The sequence below is a fragment of the Nicotiana attenuata genome, chromosome 1 (genome assembly GCF_001879085.1).
Source record: "Nicotiana attenuata strain UT chromosome 1, NIATTr2, whole genome shotgun sequence".
Classification (NCBI taxonomy): domain Eukaryota; kingdom Viridiplantae; phylum Streptophyta; class Magnoliopsida; order Solanales; family Solanaceae; genus Nicotiana; species Nicotiana attenuata.
In genome coordinates this window covers 62,998,692-63,015,849 of record NC_031989.1, presented here as the reverse complement: position 1 = coordinate 63,015,849, position 17,158 = coordinate 62,998,692, and positions in this window count along the sequence as shown.

Genomic DNA, 17,158 nt, shown 5'->3' with positions numbered 1-17,158 from the left:
ATCTTGGACTGCCATGCCAAGACTGTGACTTTAGCTTTACCGGGTATGCCTCGCTTAGAGTGGAGAGGGACTCCAAGTCATTCTACCCGTAGTGTCATATCGTACGTGAAGGCTCGACGTATGGTCGAGAAGGGGTGCCTGGCCTATTTGGCCTATGTTCGTGATTCCAGTGCTGAGGTCCCTTCCATAGACTCTGTGCCTATTGTCCGGGAGTTTCCCGATGTCTTTCCTTCAGACCTGCCGGGTATGCCACCCGACAGGGATATAGATTTCTGTATTGACTTGGTTCCGGGCACTCAGCCCATTTCTATTCCGCCGTACAGAATGGCCCCGCCGGAGTTGAAGGAGTTAAAAGAACAGTTGCAGGATTTGCTGGAGAAGGGTTTCATTAGACCCAGTGTGTCTCCTTGGGGTGCGCCGGTGTTATTTGTCAAGAAGAAGGATGGGTCAATGAGGATGTGTATTGATTACCGGCAATTGAACAAGGTAACGGTCAAGAATAAGTACCCACTGCCGAGGATTGATGATTTGTTCGACCAGCTTCAGGGTGCCAGGGTATTCTCCAAGATTGACTTGCGATCCGGGTACCATCAGTTGAGGATTAGGGCATCCAATGTCCCTAATACAGCCTTCCGCACTCGGTATGGGCATTACGAGTTCCTGGTTATGTCATTCGGGTTGACCAATACCCCAGCAGCATTTATGGAATTGATGAACCGAGTGTTCAGGCCATATTTGGACATGTTCGTGGTAGTCTTTATTGATGATATTTTGGTGTACTCCCGCAGCCAGAAGGAGCACGAGCAGCACCTTAGAGTGGTTCTTCAGACTCTGAGGGATAGTTAGTTATATGCCAAGTTCTCCAAGTGTGAGTTCTGGCTGAGTTCGGTAGCATTTCTGGGTCACGTTATATCAGCTGAGGGTATTCAGGTGGACCCGAAGAAGATAGAAGCAGTCAAGAACTGGCCTAGACCAGCATCAGCGACAGAGATTCGGAGTTTCTTGGGGTTAGCAGGCTACTACAGGCGGTTCGTGGAGGGATTTTCATCTATTGCAGCCCCGATGACTAGATTGACCCAGAAGGGTGCCCAGTTCAGATGGTCAGATGAGTGCGAGGCGAGCTTTCAGAAGCTCAAGACAGCTCTGACTACGGCACCGGTGTTGACTTTGCCCACAGGATCAGGGCCCTATACAGTCTACTGTGATGCTTCCCGTGTGGGACTTGGAGCAGTGTTGATGCAGGATGGCAAGGTCATTGCCTATGCTTCGAGACAGTTGAAGATTCATGAGAAGAACTATCCAGTGCATGATCTAGAGTTGGCAGCCATTGTTCACGCCTTGAAGATTTGGAGGCACTACTTGTATGGTGTGGAGTGTGAGGTGTTCACTGATCACGAGAGTCTTCAGTACCTATTTAAGCAAAAGGAGTTGAATTTGAGGCAGAGGAAATGGTTGGAGTTGTTGAAGGATTATGATGTTACTATCTTGTATCACCCGGGGAAGGCCAATGTGGTGGCTGATGCGTTGAGTAGGAAGTCAGCCAGCATGGGTAGTCTTGCTTATATTCTGGTCAGTCACAGGCCGTTTGCCTTGGATGTTCAGGCTTTAGCCAATCAGTTCGTGAGATTGGATGTTTCTGAGCCCAGTCGAGTGTTAGCCTGCACGGTCGCTCGTTCTTCATTATTGGAGCGTATCCGTGATCGACAATTTGATGATCCCCATCTATGTGTCCTTAGAGACACGGTGCAGCGGGGAGGTACCAAGCAGGTTGCCTTAGATGCGGATGGAGTTTTGAGATTGCAGGGGCGAGTTTGTGTGCCCAATGTGGATGGGCTTCACAAGTTGATTTTAGAAGAGGCCCATAGCTCCAGGTACTCTATTCACCCGGGCGCCGCGAAGATGTATCAAGATTTACGGCAGCACTATTGGTGGCGTAGAATGAAGAAGGACATTGTAGCATATGTGGCTCGTTGTTTGAATTGTCAGCAGGTTAAGTACGAGCATCAGAGACCCGGTGGTTTGCTTCAGAAGATTGAACTCCCTGAGTGGAAGTGGGAGCGGATTACCATGGATTTTGTTACAGGGCTTCCGTTGACTCAGAAGAAGTTCGATGCGGTATGGGTTATTCTGGATAGGTTGACCAAGTCAGCGCATTTCATTCCCGTGACAGTCTCCTACTCATCCGAGAGATTAGCCGAGATTTATATCCGGGAGATTGTTTGCCTTCATGGTTTGCCGGCATCTATCATTTCGGATCCGGGTACGCAGTTTACCTCGCGCTTCTGGAGAGCAGTTCAGCGAGAGTTGGGCACACGGGTCGAGTTGAGCACAGCATTCCATCCCCAGACGGATGGTTAGTCCGAGCGGACTATTCAGATTTTCGAGGATATGCTCCGGGCTTGTGTTATTGACTTTGGGGGCTCATGGGATCAGTTCTTGCCTTTAGCGGAGTTTGCCTACAATAACAGCTACCATTCGAGCATCCAGATGGCTCCTTGTGAGGCCTTATATGGTAGGCGGTGTCGGTCTCTGATTGGATGGTTCGAGCGGGAGAGGCTCGGTTGATAGGTACAGATTTAGTTCAGGAGGCCTTGGACAAGGTCAAGATCATTCAGCACAGACTTCGTTCAGCTTAGTCTAGGCAAAAGAGTCGTGCAGGTCGTAATGTTCGAGATGTAGCTTTCATGGTTGATGAGCGGGTATTGCTCCGGGTGTCGCCTATGAAGGGCGTGATGAGATTTGGGAAGAAGGGCAAGCTTAGCCCTAGGTACATTGGTCCGTTTGAGGTTCTTGATCGAGTGGGAGAGGTGGTTTATAGACTTGCATTGCCACCTAGCTTATCAGCCGTGCATCCAGTTTTCCATGTGTCCATGCTTCGGAGGTATCACGGCGATCCTACCCATGTGTTAGACTTCAGCACTGTCCAGTTGGACAAGGACTTGTCCTACGAGGAGGAGTCGGTAGCTATTCTAGACCGGCAGGTCCGTCAGCTGAGATCCAGGATTTTTCCTTCTATTCGTGTTCAGTGGAGAGGTCAGCCCCCTAAGGCATCGACATGGGAGTCCGAGTCTGATATGCGGAGCCGTTATCCCCATCTTTTCCCCGACTCAGGTACTTCTTTCTGTTGTCCGTTCGAGGACGAACGGTTGTTTTAGAGGTGGAGAATGTGACGACCCAAAGGGTCATCACCTGTTTTCTTACTCATCCCGTGCTTCCGAGGCCTCAAAAACCTCATTTAGGGTTGCCTCAATTTGCGTGCGCAGTCGGGGTGCGTAGTCGGAAAGCTTAAATATGAATTCTATGTGAAAAATGCGAAATTTTGATATTAATATGAATATATTTGACTTCGGTCAACATTTTTGGTAAACGGACCCGGACCCGTGATTTGACGGTCTCGGAGGGTACGTAGAAAAATATGGGACTCGGGCATATGCCCGGAGTCGAATTCCGAGGTCTAGAGCCCAAGAAATGAATTTTTCTGTGAAATTGTTTTTCTGAAATTATTAAGGAGATTGGAAATGAAATTTGATTAAAAGACTGTGGTATCAGGCTCGTATTTTGGTTCCGACGGCCGGTACAAGTCTTATATATGGTTTAAGCGCTTTCTGTAAAATTTGGTTGAAAACGGACGTCGTTTGACGTGTTTCGGACTTGAAATGGAAATTTGATGCCTTATGAAAATTTCAAAGAAAAACATGAGTTTTGAGGCTTGATTCGATGTATATGATGTTATTTTGACGATTTGATCGCACGGATAAGTCCGTAGGATGTTTTTGAGGTTGTGTGCATAATTGGTTTGGAGCCCCGAGGGCTCGGGTGAGTTTTGGATAGGCCACGCATTGCATTTTTGAACTTGTAAAGATCTGGTATTTTGGCTTCTGTGATTTCCAAATGCGAAGGGGAGACTCGCAATTGTGAGCTCGCAAATGCGAGCTTCGAGTCGCAATTGCAATGTTTGAGAATTTCGGCACTGGTCGCAAATGCGACGATTTTGCTCGCAAATGCGAGGGTCGTTGATTGCAAATGCGATCACATTTTGGCAAATGCGAAACCTTTCATCTGGGCCTGAGATCGCAAATGCGAAATGATGTTCGCAATTCCCAAGTTAGCAGGTTGGGGTTCGCAATTGCGAACCCCTGTTCGCAATTCCCATATCCGAGGCCCAATAAATTTTATACTTAGTCGAATTTTCATCATTTTTCACCATTATTTCAAAAACCCAAACACCATAAGCGATTTTTTCAAGAACAATCTTCATCCCAAATCATTTGTAAGTCGATTTTTTCTCAATTCTTTAAATCTTTAGCATCATTTAACATGTTTTCCACTTAAAATCAATGATTTGCATGGGTGAAATTGGAGGTTTTGGGTAGAACCTAGGTTTTTCTAAAAATTGGGGAATTGCACCTCGATTTGAGGTCCGATTTCAAAACAAATTACATATTTGAATTCGTGCGGGAATGGGTAACCGGGCTTTGGTTCGAACCTCGGGTTTTGACCCTGTGGGCCCGGGGGCGATTTTGGAATTTTTGGGAAAAACTTGGAAAATTCATTTTTATGCATTCAAATTGATTCATATAGTGTTTATTTAAGTAATTGAGCAATTTGTGATTAGATTCGAGCGAATTGGAGGTGGAACCGTGGGGTAAAGCGATAGTTGTGGATTAAGTGGATTTCAAGGCTTTGATGTAAGTGTTTGGTTTAACCCTAGCTTGAGGGTATAGGAGTTGAGTCTTGTTCTCTAATTGCTAAATGATCGAGTATGATGTATATGCATGGTGACGAGTATCTATACATTGGTGTCTAGTATGACCGTGAGTCCTCATAATGTGATTATCATGATTTGGTTGTGATTTCCGTGTTTATTGGAGGATTTCTATATGTTGTGAATAACATGTGAACGATGATATGATCATTTGATTCCTAGGAGCATTGGCTCGAATTGTGATACGTATATTGAAAGTATATGAAATGACTTGATTCTTTGGAGCGTTGGCTCAAAATGGTAAAGTGGATTATAACGTAAGAAATGAAAGAAGGAGAAAGCGGTTGTTGGTAGTTCCTTGTCGGGACGTTGTATTGAACTTGTTGGTTTCTTTTCCCTTGCCGGGATTCCTTCCAATATTTGTTTAATTTTATGTCCCTTATTTGTGACTATTGTTTGGGGAGCTAGACTGTCGAATGATATGGATCGGGTTGCACGCCGCAACAATGATAAATGATATTTGAGGATCGGGTTGCGCACCGCAACAATGTTAAATGATATTTGAGGATCGGGTTGCACACGCAACAATGATAAATGATAAATGAATATGGGTCGGGTTGCACGCTGCAACAGTGGTATTGTGGATCGGGTGGCACACCGCAATAATGGTAATTGTGGACCGGGTTGCACGGCGCAACAGTTATTGATACAAATGTGTTTATATTCAGTATTGGTTCCTTGTTCATCGTAAATTTAGACTGCTTTAGATTGTTACTCTGGATTACTGTTAATATTGCATCTCCCCATAACATGTTCCCTCCCATATTGTTAACTGTTTGGTATTTCGATTCCGTTGTACATTTATAATTGCACAGGTTTATGTGGTGTCCAGTCTAGCCTCGTCACTACTTCGCCGGGGTTAGGCTAGACACTTACCAGCACATGGGTTCGGTTGTGCTGATGCTACACTCTGTGCATTTTTGCACAAGTCCAGGTTTTGAGGAGCAGCAGCAGCATTAGCACGGGAGCAGGCTTTCATTATCACGAGACCAAGGTAGCCTTGCAGGCGTCCGCAGGCCCGGCGTCTCTCCCTTATTTTCTCTTCTATACTGTTGCCTCCTTGTTTTCGAGACAAACAGTTTATATGTTTCTTTCAGATCTTTGTATTTAGTAAACTCTTAGCAGTTCGTGAGTAATGTGACACCAGTCTTGGGTAGAGGCTATTGTTGACTGTTCCGCGTTCTGATTTAGATCATGATTCAGACTTCCGCTATTATTATTAAATTTCATGTTCTATATTGATGTTATAAATTGTTAAAAGATTTGTTAGAAATGGAAGAGTAAGTGAGTAGGCTTGCCTAGCTACCGCGAGTAGGCGCCATCACGACCCCGAGTGCGGGAAATCCGGGTCGTGAGAACAGTCAGCCCTTGTCTTTGGCACATCAACTCCTTCAGCATTCTCCTTTGTGGTTGCTAGGGGACCATCAGTGACTATGTCCCAGAGTTCATAGTCTTCCCCTATGATGTGATCTCTCATCCTGTTCTTCCACCAAGAATAGTACTGATCATTGAACAGTGGAGGCCTAGCAGTGGATTGCCCTTCCTAGTTCCCAGGTGGTACACTCATGTTGATCTTCTCCTAAGGTGTTAGCCTCTTCAAGGATAACCTGCTCTGATACCAATTGATGTTCTTAACGTCAATACCACATAAGAGGGAGGTGATTTGTGTGGTACCCAATTTTCGCTCTAGAAGAACCTGGTTCTTCTAGGTGTACTTACTACTACTGTTTGCGAGTACATAAAATAAAGAAAACAGAGATTTTTACGTGGAAAAAACCTAGCTCAAAAGGTGAAAAAACCACGACCTACTACTCAGTAGGATTTTCCCAAACTTCCACTAAAATCACTGAGCCAAAACAGCATTTACAAAACTCTTGTAAACCTAATGATTAAACTCTAATCCCAGTGTGGCACACAACCTCAACTGTTGCGACACATTCAAGTTAGCCTATAACTTGAATACTCAAAGTACCTATTACAATTGCTTCTACAAAAGCTGGAAAGGTACAACTTTAAACCACCTACTACAATTGAACTAGAATAAGAATAAACACAATGGAATTGGTTCTTCTATCTTGTCCAAGTAGCTTCAGGAATGCACACTTGAATCTCACATAAATTGCTTGCAAAATTGCTTCGCTCTTTTGCTCTCAATTTAGTTTCACTTCTGCGTTTGTGCAACCCCTGTAAAAGAGAACAATTACTGTTATTTGATGAGTTAGTAATCAGAGTTTGATTGAGACTCAATTGTTGATCTTCCATCGAAGTTGAGTCCTTGAACAATACAAACTCCAACCCTATCCTTTATCCGGATTGTGTCCTCTTCCCATGAGGATACTTTCTTTCCTCATCCAATATGCAATCTTTTCGATCAGTTCAGGAGATATTGCTGCTTTATCCTTGAGACTTATCTCCTTCACGTGTATCTCACATGTATAGGTTGATAAACACTGTGCCTCACATGATGGACCTGGTCCATGACTGAGTTCATTTGTCATTCTTCAAAACTTCACCTGAACTTGGGCCAACATAGTCCTTGCATTCACGAACCTGGGCTTCTTGGGAAGGGATCGCATTTGCGAAGAAATAATCGCTTTTGCGAAGCTTGTAGAGTTTGCATTTGCGAACACTGTATCGCATTTGCGATGAAGGCCTGGGCTGGGTAGGGTCGCTTTTGCGAAGACCAGTGTTCGCATTTGCGACATTTTCTGTCGCATTTGCGAAGGCGTCAGAACTGTTCAAGCTTCGCTTTTGCGAGTTCGCATTTGTGAACCCAGTGTCTCAAATGCGACATCTGCAGATTGCTTATAGCTAAGCATTCCGACACTTAGTTGCATTTTTTCATGTTTTGAACCCTAGCCTCGATGGGAGGCGATATTGTGGGAGAATTTTCATATCAAATCATTAGTAAGTACCTCTAATCAATTTTCAATTATATCTTTGTGATTATACCTTAGATTTAACATCAAATTCATGAGAATCTAAAGGAAAATTTGGGGAAAATTGTAAAATCTTTCAAAATGTAAAATGATGATTCAACGGATAAATTGGGATCGGAATTTGATAATTTTTGTGTGGTTGAACTCGTGTCGTAATGGGCATTTGGGTTTTGTGAATTTTATCGAGTTCCGAGGTGCGGGCCCGAGGGGTTGACTTTTGTTGACTTTTTGCAAATTGTATAAGGATCATAGCTTTGTTAATTGAAATTGTTTTCTCATGCATTGTTTGATGTATTTAAGTCGTCTTTGGCTAGATTGAGCCGAGCGGTGGTGAACTGGTAAAGAAAAAGCTAAATTGAGTATTGAGTGGGCCAAACTGAGGTAAATGTCTTGTCTAACTTTGTGGGGGGGGGGGACCACCCCTTATGAATTGAGTTAATTGTGCTATCTTGTTATGTGAAAGCCGTGTATGCAAGGTGACGAGTGGGTACACAGTGTATATATGGTATTGACCGTTTTAGATTGTCTAGTCTCTTCCCATGCCTTTGATTAAATTTTCATAACATGAGGTATATCGTTGTTAGGCTACTTTCACATGTCCAAATTGTTGTGATTGCATGCTTAGTTATCACGTGCCTTACATGTCTTGTCATTTTTTTAAAGGTTATTGTATTCCTTTGATTCTTACGTGGTTCCTTTGTTGCCGTGTACTCATCCCCTTGATTGTAGAAACTCTTGTAAATTGAGCTATTGAATTGTTGTTGTTTATTTAAATTATTGCAGGGGGGATCGGGTTGCACGCCGTAACAGGTGAAATAAGGGAGGATATTTTTATTCTGATATTGTTATTGTACGGTGGGATCCGGTTGCACGCTGCAACAGGTGAAATAAGGGTGGACTGTTATGGTGAAATAAGGTTGAATTATGATATTGATATTGTATAGTGGTATTGGGTTGCGCGCCGCAACATATTTTGTTTATTGTTATGATATTGATATTGTACGGTGGGATCGGGTTGCACGCTGCAACAGGTGAAATAAGGGTTAATTGATATGGTGGAATAAGGGTGAATTATATTGATATTATATGCTGGGATCGGGTTGTGCGCCGCAACATATTTTGTATTTTGTATTCCCTGTTTTATTGTATTGGCTTCAGTTCCTTCGTACGAGATTCTAAGAATTTGTATTTCTGGCTTTCACTATTTTCTAAGGATTGAGTTATTATCATTGACTTATTGCCTTGCCGTCATGTCCCGGGTTGTTTTCCTAATACTATTATTCTGGGTGAATTTATTTTCAAGGTGAATTTACTAAGTTGAGTCAATACCTCCTGTCCTGCTGAGTTGTAAGTAATATATTGGTTTAAAATAAAAGAATTAATGTCATGCTACCTTGTGTGACATTTAAGTTAAAACTCGCAGTATATTTCGGTGTTTATCATTTCTAATAGTTGTCATATTTTACTTCAATTGATTTCTCAACTTAATCTCTTTAACCTGTCTAAGGTTTTTATTTTACTTAAAAAGGAATTGCTATTATATTTTAATTTAATAAATTTTATATTAAATTCAATAGCTTATTCGATGTTGTATTTTATTTGAAAATGTTATTTTTCTTCACCCAAATAATTTCTAAAATAAACTCATCTTTCTCATTGATTTCCTAATTGGTCTAGAAACTGTAATTTTTCTTTATGATATATAAATAAAATCTCTTGAACATCTTAATTAGCATTTGACACGAATATTATGTACCGAGTAGCACGTGAATTCTGCCGTGCAAAGTGAGATGGAAAGATGTGGGCACAAGGTGCCATGTGTTTTAAAGGTTAGGAAGATGTGATTTATGATATGAGATTACGATAAGTGGGATTGTTAAAATTTTGTATTAGAAATGATTTGATTGGTTGAGTTGACATTGTTTTCCCTACTTTAGCACATTCATACTTCATTTGTACCCCAACTATGTTGCTGTTTAATTACTTGGTTATTTCTCGTTGCCATTCGTGTTCCCCTTATCGTTACTGCTGTTTGTAATCTAATTTTTTACTGCTGTTGGCATTACTTTGATATTCCTTCTTTGTTAGCTTTATGTCATATCCTGCACAAGTTTATATGTTCGGTAGGTGTCTTGACCTGGCCTCGTCACTACTCTATCGAGGTTAGGCTTGATACTTATCGGGTACCACTGTGGTGTACTCATGCTACACTTCTGCACTTTTTTTTGTGCAGCACCAGGTACTTCGAATCGAGTTGGTTTTGAGACGTATGCTTAGTGTGGCTGGAGACTTCAAGGTACGCCTGCTAGGCGTTCACATGCTCATAAGTCACCTTCTATTGTATTTATTCCATTGTTTCCCTTTATTCTGGAACCGTGATGTATTCATTACATATAATTACTCCCAAAAAGGCTTATTACTTGTACTACCAGTTTTGGGATATCGTATCATGCTTAGACTATTGATTTATTTAGAAATTTCTGGTTCATGTTTAATAGCTGTTGGTAGAACCTGGCATCATTTTGGTATGTGTAAGGATTACCTAGTTTTACAGATTAGGTGTCATCACGACTCCTTCGGAGGGATTTTAGGTCGTGACAGTTGGTATTAGAGCTCTGGGTTTATAGGTGCTACGAGTCATAAATAGGTTTAGTAGAGTCTCGCATATCGGTGCAAAGACGTCTATGCTTATCTTCGAGAGGCTACAGAAACTATTAGGAAATTCCACTTCTTTCATTCCTTGTTGTGCGACATTGATTCAGCTTGAAACATATACCTTATGCTTCTTTGCATCCATTCATGTACGATATCGCGCCCTCGTTATCAACTATGCGCCAACGGTCTGTGATGCCGCGGATGGGCTACGAGGAGGCCAGGGATGCTCAAACATGTCTCATCGGTCGTCCAAACTGAGGATGCAGAGGTATTGAGAGACTATTCAATTGTTGATGTGGAGGTGCACCGGATTCTGGAATCTGGTTGATAAGTACGAGCGTGGGAAGGTTTAATTGGTTGACTAGTCATCGCGATCATGGTAGAGTCACGTGCTGGATGTTGATTTGAGGATAGTTGGTGGTATTGGAGGCTATGTGGTTCGTATGAGATTTCTACTTAGTGAAAGGTACATATTGTCATTCAAAGCACTGAAGAAAGCGAGTTTGTCTGTCACGAGAATGGACGTGTGCTTAGTAGATGACTTGGAGTACCTTGTGATTGGTGTTGTATGAGCTGTGAAGGTTAGTTTCCGGATCATCCGATGTTGTTTTCTATGGCTTTGCGCTAATTGGGGGAGTTCACTATCGACGAGTAGCTAGTAGAGTAAGGTGTTGTGTCAACTTTGGCCTAGGATGTATATAATTTGCATATGACTAAGATATGAGATTTGCATGGGTTGATGTTGTGTCTTACAATATTTTTGCGTCATTAATGGACCTATATTTCAGTATCAAGTGGGGGTCGGAGAAACAACTTCAAATTCACAGAAGGTCCATTCAGCATGGGCATCTCGGTCAGGGAATTAAGGGGTACTTCATAGGAAATACGGTGGTTTATGAGCTTCTGGGCTATGTGGTTTGTGCTAGGATTTCTTGCATTGAGTTTTGGTTGGGGTCATTGTGTATCGATAGGAACAATTGTTACCCTATAGGAAATACGGTGAGTATCCGAAGAAATAGGTTAGCTCTGTGGTGTTGGGTCAGCATAGAAATGGAAGTAATTGGTCCCTTTTAGGTGGTAATTCCCTACCGGTATTTGTGGCAGTACTCTTGGGTTGAATGGTTGTGTGACTCGGTTGAGTTGGGGAGATGCGGTCCTGATGGCTTAGTTGCGTGCGGGCGGGTCTTGAAGAGTTCTCGATGGTGTCGAACACAACTTGAGTCGGTTGTCTGGGGCATTAGGAATATGTTGTACATTATGGTTTGTTCTGTATGGATATCAGAAGTTAATGGGATGCTAGCATTATTGGATATCATCTGTGAAGAGCGTGCATTTCAGGAAGGCACCTTGTGTTTTGGGATTGCAGATGCTTGGCTAGTATGGTGATTACTGGGTTTGAGGCTTCTGAGGTTCAGGTTTTGTTGCATGGCCCGGAAAATCTATATGGGTGTTTCTGTAAGATGATGAGGTGTGAGTGATGTGTCATCTATTTGAGTAGCGTAGTTGAGATCGGGTATGGTAATTCTGGTACTCATGAGGTTTGGGGCTGGATGTGCTCAAATGCGGACTATTTCTTATTGCGGAGTGTGAAGAAAATGTTGAGAATAGGATAACTGACAGCATACATTATCGATAGGTTGCTATGGACTTTTGGAAAAATATTTACCTGTTCGAAAATGATTAGGATTTGGTTTGGGGCTATTTGAAAGCCTAATAGGAATGTGTGTTTATAATCAAAACAAGTTTAGGTGCTCCTGAGAGATTGTTATCACGGTTATGTTACCGGGCAGAATGAATATTATTTGTGCCCCTGGCCTATGTTATGTGTCTTTCTCTTATGCGATGATGGAGTGTGAGGTATATGATTATTCTCTATGCATGTTGTAATTCCGTTCAGGCCTTATGGTGATGGGGCAAGATGGCCCTCGTGATGTTTAGTTGTTCATTGCACCTTAGTTGTGTTTACTTTCCTCCATGTGGTATTATTTCTATTCATTTCCCACAGTCATACTTGTACACTCTATTGTGCTTGATATCAGCATTCATGTGATTAGTGAACCCAAGCACTTTGGCTCGATGAGTATCCCTATGTGGATTGAGTATCTGGGACTGGGTTGCACGCCGCAGTGGATGTTATGTGGGGTACCCTTTCCTTGTGGTTACATGGTGTTTTGTTTTCCCTCTATGGGATGATTTAATGAAACTGTACTTTTGTTGTTATACCTATTGTACTTGTTAGATAATCCTTGTACCTTGCTTTCTTTCTATTTTGTTGCATGCCTGGGTTATTGCCCGTCTAGTGTACGGACCATGTTATGTGAGAAATCCGTGTGGTTCCGTGAAGAGTTGTTAGTTGGGCTGCTTGTATTGGATGAGATGAGGTTCTTAGACCTGAGATTCATACTATCGTATTGGGGGTGAGGAGTGTTTGGAAGTATGAGGCTATTCCTGCTAAGATTTGGGCAATGGCCCATGACAGATGAGAAATAGGCTTGGCTTGTTTACTTCATGGGAGACTATGAGTTTCCGCATGTTTTTTTATCATAGGAAGCGTTGCGGAGGTCTGGAACAAAGTCTTATTTGATGTGAAGTGTATTACCGGTGCCAAGATTGTTATTGGACAACTATGGTGGTCGGAAGTTATTATTACTGGCATTTGAGTTGTGTGAAACATCCTGTGATTGAACCCTGGGTTGGAATTGTGGCTCGATTCGGCTTGTTCGGGTTTATAGAGTGTGACGATGCGATATTTGGATCCTATAATGAGTTTCAAATGTGTAGGGTTGGGTTCTGTCCTAAGGTTATAGACTAAGGATGAAGTGAGATCTTTAGTTAAGTTGCATTGTCAGGCCTGCATAGGTTTGGGTGACGGGGGAGTCACCCCCAGGTGTAAGTATGGTGAGATCATGCAGTGATTTGATCGCTATGGAATGACTCCTGGTACGTTCGAGGACGAACGTATGGTTAAGTGGGGGAGGATGTAACGGTCTGACTGGTCATTTTGAGAAATTGAGTCTGATTCGACAGTTTGAGGTCACGAGTAGCTTCACATAGTGTATTATGACTTACGTGCATCATCGGTTCGGGTTTTTGAGATGTTCAGAAAGAATTTTAAGGAGTGACTTTCATTTGAGAAGCTCGAAGTTGAAAGAATTGACCAAGGTTTGACTTTTAAGTATTTCACCTCAGATCGGAGTTTTGATAGTTTCGGTAGGTTCGGATGGTGATTTTGGACTTGGGCGAATGCCCAGAATTTCATTTGGATGTTTCTATAAGGTTTCGATATCATTTGGCGGATGTTGGCAATTTAAAGGTTTAGAATTTTCCTAGGTTTGACCATAGTTTGACTTTAAGGCTATCTGGTTCAGATTTTGGTTTCGGAACTTGGAATGGGTCTATTTCGTCTTTTGGGACTTGCCTGCAAAACAATTTGGCACAATATGGAGTTGATTTGATATGGTTAGGACGCTTGGTTGCTATTCTAGAATATCTTGAAGTTCATTGTGATTTTCAAGTGTTTTGGCATCCGATTCGTGATTCTAGGGGTTATTTCGGTGTTTTGACCGCGCGAGCGAGTTCGTGTTATGTTTATAGACTTGGATGGGTGTTTGGTTTGGAGCCTCGGGGGCTCGGGTGAGTGTCAGATTATTTTTGTTAAAATTTTGAGTGTTGGTTCTGGTTTTGTTGCATTTGCGATGTTTTGGTCGCAAATGCGGTAGGTAGTCCTCGCATTTCCGAACCTGGGCTTCTAGGGAAGGGATCGCATTTGCGAAGAAATAAACCCTTTTGCGGAGCCTGTAGAGTTCGCATTTACGAACTCTGTATCGCATTTGCAATGAAGGCCTGGGCTGGGTAGGTAACTGGTTGCTTTTACGAAGACCAGTGTCCGCATTTGCAATATTTTCTGTCGCATTTGCGAAGGCGTCAGAAATGTTCAAGCTTCGCTTTTGCGAGTTTGCATTTGCGAACCCAGTGTCGCAAATACGACATCTGCAGCTTGCTTATAACTGAGCATTTATTTTTTCATGTTTTGAACCCTAGACTCGATGGGAGGCAATTTTGTGGGAGGATTTTCATATCAAATAATTGGTTAAGTACCTCTAATCAATTTTAAATTATATTTTGTTGATTATACCTTAGATAACATCAAATTCATGAGAATCTGAAGGAAAAATTGGGAAAAAATTGTAATATCTTTCAAAATGTAAAATGATGATTTGAAGGACGAATTGGTATCGGAATTTGATAATTTTAGTATAGTTGAACTCGTATCGGAATAGGTATTCGTATATGTGAATTTTATCAGGTTTTGTAAAATCTTACTCGTTGTCTCGCCCTTATATACCTTAGTTGAAGTTATTGCCTTCCTTATTGCTATGTTACCCCTTAATTGTTGAGTTCTTCTATGATGTTATGCATATCTGCTACATGTCCAAATTGTTGTGATTGCATGCTTAGTTATCATGTGACTTACATGTCTTGTAATTTTTGAAAAGGTTATTGTATTCCTTTGTTTCTTACGTGGTTCCTTTGTTATTGTGTACTCGTCCCCTTGATTGTAGAAACTCTTGTAAATTGAGTTATTGAATTGTTGTTGTTGATATAAATTATTGCACGGGGAATCGGGTTGCACACTGCAACAGGTGAAATAAGGGAGGTGGTGAAATAAGGGAGGATTGTTTTATTGTACGGTGGGATCGGGTTGCACACCGCAACAGGTGAAATAAGGATGGACTGTTATGATAAAATAAGGGTGAATTATGATATTGATATTATATGGTGGGATCGGGTTGCGTGCCGCAAAATATTTTATTTCTTGTTATGATATTGATATTGTACAGTGGGATCGGATTGCACGCCGCAACAAGTGAAATAAAGATAAGTTGATATGGTGGAATAAGGGTGAATTATGATATTGATATTGTATGGTGGAATCGGGTTGCGCGCCACAACATATTTTGTATTTTGTATTCCCTGTTTTATTTTATTGGCTTCAGTTCCTTCATATGAGACTCTGAGAACTTGTATTTCTGGTTTTCACTGTTTTCTAAGGATTAAGTTATTTTCATTGACTTATTGCGTTGCCGTCATTTCCTGAGCTCTTTTCCTAATACTATTATTCTGGTGAATTGATTTTCAAGGTGAATTTACTACGGTGAGTCATTACCTCATGTCCTGCTGAGTTGTTAGTAATATAGTGATTTAAAATAAAATAATTAATATCATGCTACCTTGTGTGACTTTTAAGTTAAAACTCACCATACATTTCGGTATTTACCATTTCTATAGTTTTCATAGTTTACTTTAATTGATTTTTCAACTTAATCTCCATAACATGTCTGAGATTTTTATTTTACTTAAAAATAATTATTATTATTATTATGTTTTAATTTAATAAATTCTATATTAAATTTAATAGCTTATTCGATGTTGTATTTTATTTGAAAATATCATTTTTCTTCACCCGAATAATTTCTTAAATAAACTCATCTTTCTCTTTGATTTCCTACTTGGTATAGAAACTGTAATTTTACTTTATGATATATAAATAAAATCTTTTGAATATCTTAATTAGCATTTGACACAGATATTATGTGCCGAGTAGCACATGAATTTTGCCGTGTAAAGTGAGATGGAAAGATGTGAGCACAAGGTGCCATGTGTGTTAAATGTTTGGAAGTTGTGATTTATGATATGAGATTACGAGAAGTGGGATTGTTGAAATTGTGTATTAGAAATGATTTGACTGGTTCAGTTGACATTATTTTCCCTACTTGAGCACATTTATACTTGGTTGGTACCCCAACTATGTTATTTTTTAATTACTTGGTTATTTCTCGTTGCCATTCGTGTTCCCCTTATCGTTACTACTGTTTGTAATCTGATTTCTTTCTGCTATTGGCATTACTTTGATATTCCTTCCTTGTTAGCTTTATGTCATATCCTGCGTAGGTTTATATGTCCGGTAGGTGTCTTGACCTGGCCTCGTCACTACTCTACCGAGGTTAGGCTTGATACTTACTGGGTACCACTATGGTTTACTCATGCTATGCTTCTACACATTTTTTGTGTACAATCAGGTACTTCGGATCGAGTTGGTTTTGAGACTTATGCTTGATGTGGCTGGAGACTTCAAGGTACACCTGCTAGGCGTTCATAGGCTCCGTAGTCACCTTCTATTGTATTTATTTTCACTGTTTCCTTTTATTCCGGAACAGTGATGTATTCATTACGTATAATTATTCTTAGAAAGGCTTATGACTTGTACTACCAGTTTTGTGATATTGTATCATGCTGAGACTATTAGTTTATTTAGAAATCTCTAGTTCATGTATTATAGCTGTTGGTAGAACCTGTCATCATTTCGGTGCGTGTTAGGCTTACCTTGTTTTACTGACTAGATGCCATCACGACTCCTTCGGAGAGTTTTTGGGTCGTGACATAACCCCATAGGTGTTAAAATTTATTATTTGCTACTAATTGTGGGTGCTACGTATGCACGAAGTGACGAGAGTATGTGCGTAGCTAAAGGTCATGCGATGTTCGAGTAGACATAGGCCTCTATCATGCTATTGCTTGCACTATTTGAGATCAACTTGCTAATTTAATTGCTTGAAATGATAATGTAAAATTTGATTAAAATGGTGTTAATTCGAGCTTCATTACTTAGAGATTTGGCGGAAATATTTAGTCATGGATGAAAATTCATATTCTTTTATGGGCTTACCTTAAAGTTGTAATTACATAATTTGTAATCCGAGATTTTCCTAATCCCTGTGGATTGGGCCTAACGCCTCGA